Consider the following 15,559-nt stretch of genomic DNA (forward strand, 5'->3'; position numbering starts at 1 on the left):
CAGACCCACAGGATGCTTTGTAACATTGGTTGAGAGAATTTTATGTTATGAGAATGTATATAGAAATATTGAACAAAACCACCAGTAAGTAAGTGAATAAAGGGAAGGAGATCCTGTTTTAAATGTGGGAAGAGAGAGCACATTGCCAAGTACTGCAAGGGGAATACAACACTGAAAATCCCATTTAGACTACCAGAAAAACTGGTTGTGGTAAAAAGGCCATGGAGTGTGAACAAGAAACAACCAACCTAGTCAATTTACTTTTCTGTTACTGTGCCTCAATAAAATTAAAGAAATGTATAATTACGGTATAGTATATTTGTACAAGGAAGGCCAGCTCATCACAGATGATTGAAGCAATATGTACACATGGGCATAAAAGATGGTAGCCAGTTACACAAGTTGAAGTACAGATCCAATTTAGTAAAGTTCTGCACCCAAGTAGAAATGCTGCCTTTTATTAATCACAATATAATTACTGTGAAGAGAGCTGTGCTAGCACAAGACTGGGCAAAGAAGAATATAAGTCATGTTAAATTAGTAAAATAGTCAATATGGCAAAAACTAAGTACACCATCATTGAAAAAAAGAGTCTGGCTATCAGTTTGGCCGAGCATTCCCTAAGATATTGAAGATAATTTGGAGGCAGTAGGAAAAGGATAACAGCAAGGGGCTTTGTACAAACTCCAATGTACAGTCTATGTCAATCTTGTGTAACAATCTAGGGGTTAAGGATACCCCACCCAGTCTAGAGACAAGGAAGGAAAAGGGAATGCTAAGCCCTGGCGTTACTATGCAAAGCCCAGGCCAAACTGAAGTATTAATACATGTTTCTAAAAAGGAGAGTTTGTAATAAAAAGTGTGATGTATAATCAATCAATAGGGATGTCTCCCAGTACAGATGGTATTCTTTGCAGAGGTTTGGAAGATTGGTGGGAAAAAAGTGGTAAAGATCTGGAAGGCCTTGTTTAACAATATTTTAAAAAAGTGCGTTTGTTTGGGGGGGGGGGTCCAGCATCTTTGAAGAAAGCTGTGGTAGATGTATTACCTAAAGAATGTAAAAATCCTTCATACACTGCTTCATCATTTAACAGATTTCAGTTTTAAAATATGATTATAATGTGTTTGTCTATACTAGCTAAGGGAATTGCAAAGGTGTTGATGAAATTTATAGAAATGGTTCATTGTGGTTTTTGTGGAGTGGAAGCAAACATTTAAAAAAAAAACAAATATAATCCGGAGCAAAGTAGAACGTAAGAAAACACCACAATTGTTGATGGGTCTTGATGCAAAGAAAGCATTCGATAGAGTCAGAGTCATTTGGGATTTTATCAGTATGGCAATGAAACATTTGCATTCCCTGAGAGAATAATAAGGTTAATTAGGAGAATGTATGAAGGGTCAGGGGCAAGAACTGAGCTCAGAAAGTTTGTCTATGACAAGATGTGTTTAAACATAGGAACCAGGCAGAGGTGTCCACTTTCCCCCTTGTCATTTGCTTTACATTTAGAGCCATTGGTAAAGAAAACTAGGGATTCACAAATTCAAGGATATAACTGACACGATAAACAAGAAAATGTGGCTTTATTTGCAGATTAAATTATTTTGTACTTAATAAATCCAGAAAAGGACATTTCAGTGTTGTAGAACATTTGAGCATCTGAACATCAATCTGGGGGGGGGGGGATTCTAGTATGACCTACCCATTTCCTGCCTCCCCTTTGTGGCAACTTTGTTTGGTCGTGGTGGGACTGCAATGTGAGCTAGTGACATATTGCTCTGCCTCTGCCAAACTCAACTAGGCTCACTTTCTCAGCCACTGACCACAACCCCTCTAGTGATGTCCCTAACCTCCACCAGGGATCATAGCCAAAAGACATCCGTTCCCCCCCTCCAATGAAGGGCACACCCATCCCTCTCTGTTGCTCCATCAGTCACATGGGCCATAATCAGGGCTTTTTCTCTATACACCACCAGAGTGGTAAAATATTATATTCAAAAAGTTGCAGAAAATATTCTAAGAACTAAGCCAATGTGGCAAAGGAGAAAGGAGTTTTTGCCAATAGTGATGATTACAATTAGAGGTACAGGCAAGAGGGGACTGGAATTTACTGGAAAATGTATATTACCCTATTGCTGGACAAAAATAGGTTTCCCAAGTGTCAATCATCTGAGACTCAGTGCACTGTGCATAAGAGTACCTCTAAATAAATCATTGTCAGGAATATATCCCTGCAGTGATTTCCTTTTGGGTGTAATGTCCTCCTTCTTCATGTTAGTATATACAGACACACACACACACACACACACACACACACACACACACACACACACACACACACACACACACACACACACAGAAAATGCATGATGCTTAACTGTTGTCTATGCAGATCAAACAGATGCCCTATGCAGACCATCTCAAAAAACTACAGCTTTACTCCATCGCATATCGCTTACTCAGGGGCTATCTCTGCCTAACATACAAAGCTATGTCAAACCCAGAGCTGTTGAACATGCTCCACTTAAAGAAATCCCAATCCCTCTGAGCTACACGCTCTAGGGACCTAAACCTTGTCACCACAATAAACAGAACATGCTGGAGGGATAGATTCCTGTCCCAGAGACTTCCCATACTCTGGAATAGACTACCTATCTATGTCAAACAGAGCTCCTCATTAGCACTCTTCAAGAAAAATCTTGATGATAGGATGGGAAATGGGAAATTCACCCCGGGGATCACTTCTGTGGCTCTGCTCGACAGGGGCACAGGAAAATAAATTTCTTGGGTGGCGAAAGCCAGGGTACATTTTTTGGCTAGGCTTGTATCGGCCCTAGGGCCGATAGCCTAGTACCTACCTATGAACCTATGTTGCTGCTGCTAATCCAAGTATTACTCCTCTATACACCATGGTGCAGCTAGTCTGTTTTATGTTTCTGAATCAATCCACAACAGACAAAGTGGTAGAATTATGTGTGAGCATACAACCTGAAGAGGTATTCCAGATGATGAGACAGAAGAGTGCCATTCCCCATGACATGGATGATGCCTATGACCATGGGTGGTAGGCTGTGAGCTCACAGGTGACAGTGATGCCATTTCCCTAACACTCTGTACTGTCTGACTTGGGATGATCTCTGGCTGTCCTCCCCACATACAGACTCTCCAAAGCCATGGAAGGTATGGCCTGTGGAGGGACACTAGATGGCAGTTGGAATGTGTATCATGAAGGCACCTATGGAACCAACATTTGCCATCTGTAACCTCAGTGGCACTGTTTGTTCCTTGTTCTTACTCTCTACATTACTCTGCATTTATTGCACATCATAGCAAAATCAACAGAGCGCACTAATCATATGACAGCTATTAGGTTGCAGTGAGGGATTGGTGCTCTTGATTTTCATTGGCCAGGAGTATTTGCTGCATTTTAATTGGCCAGGTTCTGCAGGAGGAGAGCCATGCAAACTTTAAACACCAGGAGGCTTACACAGTTTGGCATGCTGCTGCACAAGTGCAGCAGCATGAACCACTTTTTATGCTGTTGGGTATCCAACAATAGGTAAGGCAACCTTTTCATCCTTGTTTTTTTATAATATAAATTTCATTGCCTTTTTTGTCACAACCTAGTTGCACTACTATGATTGATTTTAATACTGTCTTATTCCACACAGTGAAATAACTTACTCATTGCACTTTTCCTAGATGCACTGCTTTAAGAAACACTTTTGTTCTGCCAAATGCTGTGTAATTGAGTCTAAATAACCCTGCACTATTGATCCTTTTTGGTATTGTACTGTTGTTCATGTTTGCTTTGCTGTCTGTAGTGGTATTAAGTTTAAATAATATTGTACTATTACACCTTGTTGCTTTGGTATTGCTCACTACTGGCAGTTACTGACTGGCAGTTACTGCAGTATTGCCTCTTACTGATATTAGGTATATAAAACATAAATATAAAACTATTATTTCACTTAATGCTTGTACTTTTTAATCATGTGTGTTGTTACATTTCTGATTGTTTCTGATTACACCATTTAAAGCTACCACTCTACAGTACTGCACTAGAATGTACAGGGTTACTCAGTAGTGTAGCTGGGGCAGGGCAAGATGGGGCAACTAACCCAGGTGCAAAGTGCTGGGGAATGTGATTGGCAGATCCCAATCTCTTTAATGCAATACCGGCTTTAAAAAGTCGGTACTGCATTTGCAGTCAAACCTGAGCACTGTAACACTCTGTATGTGGTCTAAACTGTAGCAATTGCTTGATGCATTGTACCAAGCAGTTTGCTAAACTTTAAATGTAAAAAGAAAAAAGTATATATATATATATATATATTTTATTTTTTTTTTTTAACTAAAACCTGAGTGCTGTGGCACTCCTTGCAGGATATAAACTCCAAACTGTAGCAACTGTTTGTTACACTTTAAAGAAGTTTTTTTTTTCCCTTTTAACATATACCTGAGAACCAGAGTATTCCATACAGGGAGGGTATGAACTGTTTGCTACATTTGCAACAGTTTAAAGGGCTGTTTTTAACTCAAATCTGAGTGCCATAGCACTCCATGCAGGCAGGGTATAAAGTGTAACAACTGTTTGCCACATTTGCAGCAAACAGTTTTCTATAGTTTAAAAGAAGAAATGATTGTGTTGTTTTTTTTTTTTTAATAAAATGTGTGAAAGGGGGGGGTCAGGGGCAAGGCACAGAAATAAGACCTGAATGGCTGGGCAGTTGGGGGGATTTCCTGCATCTGGCCACCTAGTTAGTATGCCAGTAGAAAGAGCAGTCTTTTTTATTCTCTTCACTTGAAGAGCTGGTGGGGAAGGGATTAGTGGGTGCACAGATTGGGTACTCCAGGAAGCATCCTGCCAGTTCTTTTGCAGAAGTGCTTTTATTTATATTTATTTTATTTTTTTTTGAGGGGATGGGATGCTAGTTCTTGGGACCGGCACAGGGTACTGGTTGAGCCAGCTACATTTCTGGGGTTACATACGTGATATACTTTTATTACTTGTCTGACTGCTGTACTGATACTGAGTTGAAACTATTTGCTTTACAATTACTGCACTTTAAAACTACTAGTTTACATTATCTGTAGTATTACAGTTACTGTACCTGGATCCTTTTGGTTAGACTATCCATTGAGCATTCTTTTTACTAGCTGGGTAAAGACCACACTAGCCTAGTGGTTGAAGATACTTGATTTAAATTTGCCACTTGTTACTGACTTCCTTATTGATGCTATATATTTTTTGTAACTTGCAACTTTTGCGGAAGTCACAATTTATTCTTTGATCTTTTAGCCATGTCCCATTTTATCACATTTGTATAGTCCAGTCAGTTATCCCCCTCTGTTTTATACCAAGGATAAGTCATAAGACTGTCCTGTTTTGTTATACCCCTCTATCTGTACTGGCCAGTATATGCAGTTTCAGTCAGCTGCTTCCCCGTCTGTAGCTAGAGTAAAAACACTAGGTATTTTAAGGCAGTGTTGTAATTGCCTCATGCTTACCACAAACTCTTTCTTGCTACCTTACAAAGATTCAGTATGTGACAAGTGGAAGCATTTATTTAACAGGGAGGCTACCTTCTCACCTCATAACACATTCAGAAACCATAACAGACATACACAAACACCACAGAGCACATTCAAAACCAGGTTATGCTAAGGTAGTTGAGTATACTGCCTAAGCCTTCCAAGCTAAAGAATAATTAACCCCAGACATTAGTTCACAGAGCAATGCTCCCACCTTCACTCTTCACATGTATAGCCAGTACATATACCTGTAAGAGTCACTTGGGTGCAGACTCCAAGACCTTACAATCCACTGAAACTGCATTCAACTGTGATCAAGTTTTAGTAATAGATGAGACTGTTGGCAGACATATGAACACCACCCTCACAAAGCTGGGTACCATGACAGTTAACTGTATTTCTGGAGTAAGGATCCAGGATGTAATAAGGGCTACTACACACCTCCATCCTGGTAAATTCCACTGTGATCTGATAGTGGTCCACAGGAAGGGGGGGAGTGAATGACCTTAGATGCTCTACACACAGGGACATGTAGAAAGATATGACTGTGGTTGCTATGCATGTATCTGAGGAAGGAAAGACCTTGATCTTGTGTGGTACTTTGCCATTACCAAGAGCAATGTTGGGATTCAAAGACAAGATAACCAGCTTTAATTGTTTATGTAGCTGACATCATTCTAAGAGGATCCATTATGTCTCTGCTTGGGATGATATGGTTGACAATCCTTTCTGCTTTTCCAGGGATGGTCCACACCTGTCTTGCAAAGGCTTTCAAATTCTGGCTAAAGCCTTTTCTGTCCCTGTTGTACCTCTTTTAAGCAGAGTCCCTCTGACGGATGTTCTAACCTTATTAAATTCGAATTTGGAATATGTTAATGTGGCTCTTCTCAATGCCAGGAGTCTTAACAAAACAAATGCCCAGGCTTGAAGCTTTCTTTCAGCAATGTGTAGTTACAGAGATGTGGTTTCAGAGCAATGGAAGTACTCCCTCTGTTCTTGGATGTAGCACCTATCATGTCTTCAGACCTTCTGGAAGTTCTGAAGGAGTATCGGCATTTGTCAAGGATGTCTTCACCTCCAGCAGACTCTTCAGGATACCATATTTGAACTTTTAGTTGTCCTAATCTCCATAAACATGACTAATTATCACTTCATAGCTAGCTATAGATCAACCTCTACGTCTCCTTTTTAGCACAATAACTATTTTAACACATTAGCTATAATTCCCACTAAACCCAGCATCTTTCTATTGGGAGACTTTGACTAACCACCAATAAACTGGCCGGCCTACACTGCCAAAGGCTGGCATGCCCAACATTTAGTTAGCTATCCTAATATGGGGTATCCGTGTTTTTGATCTTTTCCTCAGAAATATGGCCATTTCTTAAACATTAATGTATATCTTATCTCACTTTGTGAAATCAGACCATAAATTAGTGACCCTTTTCCTTTAAAACTGCTGGCACATCCAACATAAACACCTCTGTGCTTAGGAACTGCTCAAAAGTAAAACATTTTCAATTACTTGATGACCTAAGTACATTCTGTTGTACTCCATTGCTAAAGCTGCTGCCTCTGATTTATACTCTCACTTGAATAACTGTAGTGATAGCGCAGTCTCTATTCACACCAAATATAAGCGACAATTTATAAATAAGCCCCTACTGCAGAATACCTATTTAAGTAAATTATACAGCAAGAGAGGACATTTGAGTTTCAAGATGGCTGCACACTGAGTAACAGCTTGTTTTTAGCTCTCCCAGTGTGTAAACAGAAACTCAGCAGAGAAGGCCAGTAGAGTTGCGTTTATGGGTGAATTTCAGTAACTGGCTATTTAGTATACTGTCTGGATGCTAAGAATAAAGAAATACAGAAGACCTGAAAAATATCAGCTACAAAAAGAGGAAGAAACACTGATTAGGGAGAGTTCTGCAGCTATTCAGCAAAAAATAATGCAACCTTCAGATATGACTTCAATAACCTACAGATGATATAAGACAATTGTATACAAACCTGGTTAAAATAAACAAAACACTGATAGAGTACATCAACACAAACAACAAAAGTCTGGAACAAATGGAAGACGCTTTAAACAGATATTCTGATGAGATGATAAAGCTGCAAAAATCAGAGGTCAAAATGAAGAAAAGGCTGGCTGAATATGAGACTGCTCAGGAAGAGATGTTTCAAAACATAATAGAATTAGAGGTCAGAGCACATAGGGAAAACTTGAGATTTTCAGCTATACCAGAGAAGCTGGAAGGAGCAGACTGCATTAAATTTATGAAAGCGCAAATAAGCAACTGGATTGGTATTCCAGAGCAGGACTTATTAGTTGAACGGGCATATCATGTGTATGCCCCAAATTTTGCTATAAGAAAGCAACCTAGATCTTTAATAGTAAAGATGTAATCGTACTAGCAGAAATAATTGATTTTGTCAAAAATGCAGCAGAAGGGCAAAATACTAAAAGTAGGTGATAGCAGAATCGAGAATGATTACTCACTGTATACCAGGCAAAAGAGAAGTAAATGCATCCCTCTATTCAGAAAATGCAGAGATACAGGTGTAAGATTCAAACTACTGTATCCAGCTGACTTTAAGGTATTCTTCCCTGGAGGGACAAAATCATTCTTTGATGAAGTGCACGCTAAGGAGGAAATACAGAAGTTTGTCCAACAAAAACTGAACTGCAAAAATGAGGGAAATTTGACTTCTCGCTCCTTTGGTAATGAAGACCAAAGAGAGGCTGCACCTTTGAAACCTTTTCCAGTATTTCAGTGGAAAATGTTGGAGAGAAGGAAGGGAGCACAAGTTGACTAGAAGAATCAAGAGTACATTGGAAATGAAGCAGAGACAGGGTTTGGGTGATGGAGACAACATAAGAAAATCTGGAAACATTGGACTGCTTCAAAATTTGTTTGCTAACTGGGGAACTCAAGTATATGCCCTACGTTATGTCATTAATGTTCGTAAAAATGCTTTAGGGAGGGGAAGAGAGTGGAGAATGTTAACTATAAGTAAAGAAAACACTTTCTTTTCTTAATAGTATTGTATATGTGTTGCATGGTTTTCTTTGCATGCTATTTTTGGGTGTAATGGAGATTGTAAACAGGTGTTTTTATTTTTCTCCCCTCTTCTCTTTTTCTACTTGTGCAGCTTTAAGAAACATAGGCAATGTAATGATTAACTAAAAAAAAAAGGGAGCCTGGTTACAGGGGCATGTATAACAGAGTTCAAATTAATGTGTTTTTTTTTATTCTTGCATAGGGAAATGACTGATTAAGGACCTTTGTTTTAAAACAGAAAGCAAGTAAATAAACAAAGAATATTGAATATTTTAAGTTTTTTTCTTAGCACTTGCAAATATGTATACTAAGCATTTCTGCAGCTGCTGTTCATGCCTCCATGGAGACAATCTGATAAAGAGAAACTGGAGACAGTCTGGTGAAAGGGCATTGGCTGAGGGAAAAGAAGAAAAAAGAACAGAGGAATTGACTAGGACATATTCCCTGAAAACAATCGGGGTTTTCCCAAGTGTGACAGCTTTAAAGATGATACAAAACCAGTTAGACGAAGTAAAGTTCTCTCGGTTTTCTTTAAATGCAGTGGGGATACTAATATAAACAGGTACTTTTTTCTTATTCACCCTTCTTTTCTCTTTTTCTTTGTTCAGTTTTGAAAAATGTGGGCACTGCAATGGAAAAAAAATGAGTAGGGGAGGAGATGGGGGGAGAGCGGAAGGGTCTGGTTAAGAGAGAATGACAAAGAAAAATCAGTGTGCTTTTTCCCATGCTTGCATGGGGAAAATGACTGGCTAAAAACCCTAGGCATTATCCAGTAACAAGTTTATTACAAAACATGTAAATGAAAAAGAATACTGAATATTGTAAGATGTTTTTTTTCTGATAAGGTACCCTTAGCAGTTTTGTGTCTGGTTTGCATGTCACTAGAAGACAATTTGATAAAGAAAAATGGTTTGGAGAAAGTGTTTACTGAAAGCATTCAAGTGTTTTCTCAACTGGGAGAGTTTTATGTATTTATTTCAGTTTGATGACCAGGGGGTCCACTGGGGTCAGGAGCCCGTTTTCAGTGGAGGCCCGGGGAGAAAAGCTCCACATTACATAGTAAACATTAAATTTTCATATTAAAGTTACAATTCAAGATGCAGATACATTAAGATAAGCAAATTAAAGTTAACATTGAGGATGCAGATACATTATAAAATCAGAGACATGAACTGGTACAATGGTTACTTAGCATATGAGTCATATGTTGAGATAAAATTTTTCAATGGTTACATAGAATGTGTGTCTTGTTAGGGCAGTCATGGCAGAACAAGTACAAATGATAGGGAGAGGAGAAAAGGGAGAGCAGACAATATACAATATATACAAAATGTACACAAGATAACACTGAAGAGTGGGTCATTTCCAGGGGAGTTAAGTAGTAGGCAAAGGGGAAGTAAGGAAAATGCAATTTAGGGTAGGGAGAGAAGAAGGCTAGGTGGGGAAAGTGCAATTGCACTTCCAGTTAGAGAAAAAGTAAGAATGGAGATGGGTTTTGAAGTTATCAAAGTTTTCAACAGTTCGTAGAGAAGGAGGGAGAGAGTTCCATTTTTTGGCTAAGGAGAAGGACAGGAGGTACCGTCCAGCAGGGCGGTTTGGTTTGTAGACAGTGATAAGGTTTAGGTGAGAAGATCTAAGTGGCCTGTTAGGCGTGTATGGTTGTAAGATGTTGGAAACAGCAGGGCATATACTGGGTTTAAATAATAGCCTATGGGCAGTAGTAAGTTGGAGGTAGTTGAGATGGTTGGGAAGTTCTAGCCAGTTAAGTGAGTGGAGGGCAGAGCAATGGTGGGAGGAGTATTTGGTTTTTATGGCAAATTTGGAGATTTTATTGTAACAACTTTCCATTTTGGAAGAAATGGAGGCAGATAAGTTAGTTAGTATAGGGGCACCATTACAATAGAGAGGGGAGAAGGTAGGTAGTGGCGAGGGTTTGTCTAGTAGAAGGAGCGAGATAGTGGATGTTTCTGTAAAGCAGGCCGAGTTTTTGATGTGTTTTCTTGATGTTTAGTTGAATATGGGCGTCAAATTTTAGGTGTTCATCTATGGTACCCCCAGGTAGTTTGGCATAGCAATTTCTATAGTAGAATTGTTATGACTTCTAATTTGGAAATAATTTTTATCAAGAGGGGAGGATTTTGAGGGTGGGAAGAGTAGTATTTTGGATTTGTTAGCGTTTAGAGATGGATGGTTTTGCAGCATCCAGTTCTCAGTGGTGGAGAAGGCAGTTTGTGTGTATGATTGAAGTTCTGGGAGGTTGGTGGCACAGCAGGTTAAAGTGGAGTCATCAGCATATTGTACTATTTTAGTATTTGGGATGGCAGAGTGGAAATCATTGACAAAGATGTTAAACAGCATTGGGCCAAGAATGGATCCTTGGAGAACTCCAGTAGGAGTGGGAAGGAAGTTTGAGGTGCCTTTCCTCCATTTTACAGCTTGAAATCTGTCTGATAGGTAACTTGAAAAGCAGGACAGGGTATTGTGAGAAAGGTTTAGATTAGCAAGGTGGCTGAGGAGATGGGTATGGGAGATTGTGTCAAAAGACTTGGAGTGGTCTAATAAAACTGTAGAAACTATTTTTCCAGAGTCACTGGTGTGGGTGACTATATATAGGAATGAGAGAAGAGCAGTAATAGTGCTATGGCCAGGGAAGAAGCCATGTTGGGTTTGAGAGATAAGATGGTTTATGGTTAGGAAGGGCATTAGTTGGGTATGACCGCATTTTTCCAATTTTTTTGAGATTGGTGAGAGGATAGCTATGGGGTGAAAGTTTGAGGTATTATTATTTTTTCCACCTTTGTGGAGCGGATATATAAAGGCAGCACACCAAAGCTTGGGGACATAAGATTCTTGTATGGATCTGTTGATTAAGATGCTAATGGGGAGGGCGATGCTATCTACAGCAATTTTAAGAAGTTAGAGGGAATGTTGTCTGGGGCATTGGAGCTTGGTTTTAGCTTGCTGAGGAGGTTTTTTTTTTATGTAGGAGGTTGAAATTGGTTTAAGTTCAAAGGTGGGGGAGAGTTAGGTTTAGAAGCTGGGATAGAGTCACTAACTTGTGTGGGTGGGGTATTTGGGAAGGACTTAGTTCAGCTATAGAGTTAATAAAGAAGGAGTTGAATAGAGTGGTAATTTCTGGATCAGCCTTAGTAGTGTCAGGGCAAGGGTTGTTTTTGGTGTCTGGGTTAAAGAGTGAGTTGATGGAGTTCCAGAATTGTTTGGGGTTTTTGGAGGGGTTGGCTTGGAGTTATATATAGTGGGATTGTTTGTCTTTGATTATATGTCTTTTGGTGAGGTTGCAGAGTTGCTTATATTTAAGAAGGGTTTCAGGATGTTTATTGTGATGAGAAAGTTTCTAGCATTTATCTTATTGTTGTGTAAGTTTTTTGGTTTCCTTAGTTAGCCATTTCGGGGGTGGATTTAACTCTTATAGATCATGGAGGGCTTGGGTATTAAGTACGTTTAGGAAAGTAGAATTGAAGTAATCAACGGCATTATCTAGAGGAAGTCTTTTTAGATTATTCCAGTTAGTTTGATGGTGTTAGAGAAGGTTGTAGGGTTGAAGTTTGTAAGGTTATGAATATGTATATACTGGTGCTGGTGAGGGGAGGAATGGGTTGCTCAGTGGATGAAGGCAGGCAGGTGGTCACTAATAGAGTCAGGAAGGATGCCTGAGTCTAAGATGTTGTTAGGGTGGGTAGCTAAGATCCAGTCCAGAGTGGATCCAGGAGGATTGGTTTTGATGGGTCTGGTGATAGTTAGTAAATTGAGTAAAGTTGAAAAGATTGACATATGGCAGGATTTTGGTTGTTAATTTTGTTCCAGTCTATGTTAACGTCACCTAGAATGTAGGTCTCTAGGTTAATATTAGTTAAGGCCCATTGGAGGATTTCTTCTAAAGTAGTGGTGCTGTTACCTGGGGGAATATAGGGGGATATGATGCAGATACTTTTATGATTATTCATTTGTAGCACACCTATGACAAGTTCTGCATTGTTAAACTGAGGAATGGGATTTGGGTATGGAATAATGGGGAGTATATTAGAGAATACCAAGGGTACCCCTCCACCTTTTCTATTCAAGCGGTCATATCTAATGGCTTGGTAACCAGGGGATAGAATTTCTGAGTCAGAGATGTATAGTTTTAACCAAGTCTCAGAGATGGCTACAATGTCAGGTTGCTTCTGGTTGAGCCAGGCATGGAAGTTAGTTGCTTTATTTCGTAGACTTTGGGCATTGAGAGCAACTAATTTCAGGCTTTTGAGGCTGGTGGTTTTGGTAGTTTTTTGGGGGATGGGGTTGTTAGTGATACTAGGTCCAGGGTTTGGGTGTATATCACCTGCTAGAAATAGGTGGATGAAGAAAGAAGGTAGTAGGTTATTTAGTTTTCCTTTTGAGTGTTGGGGATGATATGAAAGAGGTTTGGGGAAGTTGTATTTTGTTAAGGTGGGTAAGATCTTGGTTTGAAGTAGTAGAGATGGTTGGGCTGGACTAATGAGGATGATATGGTATGGAAGTGAGGTATTGTGAGGGTGAGATGGGGATGGGAGAGGTGCAGTGGGACAGGAGAGAAGGGGGAAGAGGAGTGGAGGAATAGGAGGTAATATGGTATAATAGAATTAGAATTAACAAGGTGATAGAGGGGATGCGAAGGGTTTGTAGTAGTGCAAAATGCATAATGAGATGGTATAAGTTTATAAGATGGAGTAGAGGGGGAGGTATAATGTAGGTGAGGTATGAGAGGTGAGGTAAGACTAGTGTGGTCTCACCAGCACCTGCAGGACTGCATGGATAAGGCAATCCCAAACAAAACAAAGACTAGTCTGGTGGACCCCAGCCATAAACAAACTCTACAATAAATCATCCAAAGCAAATTTCGAGAGAAAATAGCTAAAGACTCAAAAGACAATCATAAGGCCTAAACTCCCAGATATGCTCAGAACTAGTTCAAAATGATGTGAAGATTACTGATCCTACAGACACACAGCATCCATGGGACCTGATGGTGTCCCGGCTGTGTGCTCCACGAACTCAATGAGGAATTAAACCCACAGCTAGGACAGCTGTTTAATCAAGTCTCCCATTAGCCTGACAAGCCTTATCTGCAAAGCCATGGAGAGGATCATAATGGACCAATAAATAAAGACATAGGAATTTGCAGACTTTGGATCCAACCCAGTTTGGCTTTGTCAAAGGCAGATCATGCCTTTAAACTTGGTTGACTTCGGAAAGGCAGTCCATACAGCCTACCTCGATCTGGCTATCAGCTTAAATGTTAACCCATACATCACAAGATGGGTTGCAAACTGGCTGAGTGACAGAACCCACAGGGTCAGAGTTGCTGGCATGTCAGACTCAAAACCTGTCACAAGTGGTGTCCGGAGGGTTATGCTGACAAAGTTTGCAGATGACTGCAACATCTGACACAGATATCCTTCAGAAGGGTCTCACAGAAACGGATAACTGGTGCCAGAGCCACGGCCTGAAGTTAAATGCCAAAATAGCTACCAAATAGGTGGCAATCCACTGAGCACAGAAGAAGTTATCAGGGACCTGGGGACCCAGGTTGATAGTAGTTAGGAAGACTTTCTACATTGCCCACCTTATCATGAAGGGATTCTCATCTAGATCAAGGCATCAGACCAATGATTGAGTACAATGCCCCATTTGGGATGTATCTGACCCGACACCTGCAGCAGCTGGAGAGGCCACAAAGTTCCTCACCAAAAGGATAAAGGGTCTCAAAAACTGAAAGAACTCCAGCTCTATTCAGTCACTTCAGAGGTGACCTATGTCAAACCCAGATTTGATGAATATGCTTCACCTCAAAAATCTAGATCCATCAGAGCCACAGAGGGATAGATTCATTACCCAAAGACTCTATGCTGTGGAACAAATTGTTCAAGAGAAATCTTGACCAATGGATGGAACCTATGAGAGACAGAATGAAGATGGGGTGAGGAGTGGAGTATAGTGTATAGTATAAGGGGAGAGGCTTTTAATTGAGGGGTGGGGTGAGAAGAGGAAGGGTAGAGAGAGGAGGACTGTGAGTGGAGTGGTGGATGAAGGGAGGGGACTACTGGATGGAATAAATGTAGAAGTAGTGGGGGCGGGTGGGAATTGGGGGCAGGGTAGGGGAGCAGAGTGAGCCCGCAGGGCGAACGGAGCGGGTAGAGCCAAGAAGAGGAGAATCATGCAAGAAAACAATCAGTGAGAGAGGCTATGGATGATGGCTAGTCCTGCTGTACTGGGGTAAGTGTCGAGCTAGGGGAAAATTAAGGGCCAAGATAGCAGGGACAGAAAGTAACTGGTTGGGTAACTGGAGATTTAGATTGCTAGCTCTTGCAATGTAATTAAGAAAGTAGTATAAGTGAAATACTTTTCCTGGGGAGTGCTGACATCTAGTGGCAGAAATGGGGTAATAGCTAGTTGCTAAAGAGTGGAATATACCTGTGGGATACAGGGAGCTTTACAGGAGGGGTGTGGGGGGTTAATGGTTGCGGAAGGCTGCAAGCACACACACAAGAGGTCAGTTTACATGGAGATAACTGTTATAGTTACAGTTCCAAAGTTTATTTAAACTACCTACACAGTGGGTTGCTGACTGAGTTTCCAAAAGGCAGGTAGGTCACAGTTTAACAAAACAGACACTTACTAATAACACAAGGTGTATCATGTGTCTTAGCATGACTAAACTTTCTTTTTGGTTAACTTTAGCCTGTCTGTGTAGCTATCAATTTACAACTTATGTTCTTATTAGGAAGCAAAACTTCAATATTTGAAGTTGTACATATTTTTTGTGTTGTTGTAATGTTCATAGGTTTTAGGAGGTTATTTTTTGGGGGGAGTGTTTGTTCTGTTTGAGGGCTTTCAAAAAAACAAAAGTTATGTAAGATGTGACATAGGCGCAAATGGTTATGACATGAAACAACTGTATAAAAGACCAACCTGCCAA

The sequence above is a fragment of the Protopterus annectens genome, chromosome 12.part0, assembly GCF_019279795.1.
Source record: "Protopterus annectens isolate FY-2018-M chromosome 12.part0, PAN1.0, whole genome shotgun sequence".
NCBI lineage: Eukaryota > Metazoa > Chordata > Ceratodontiformes > Protopteridae > Protopterus > Protopterus annectens.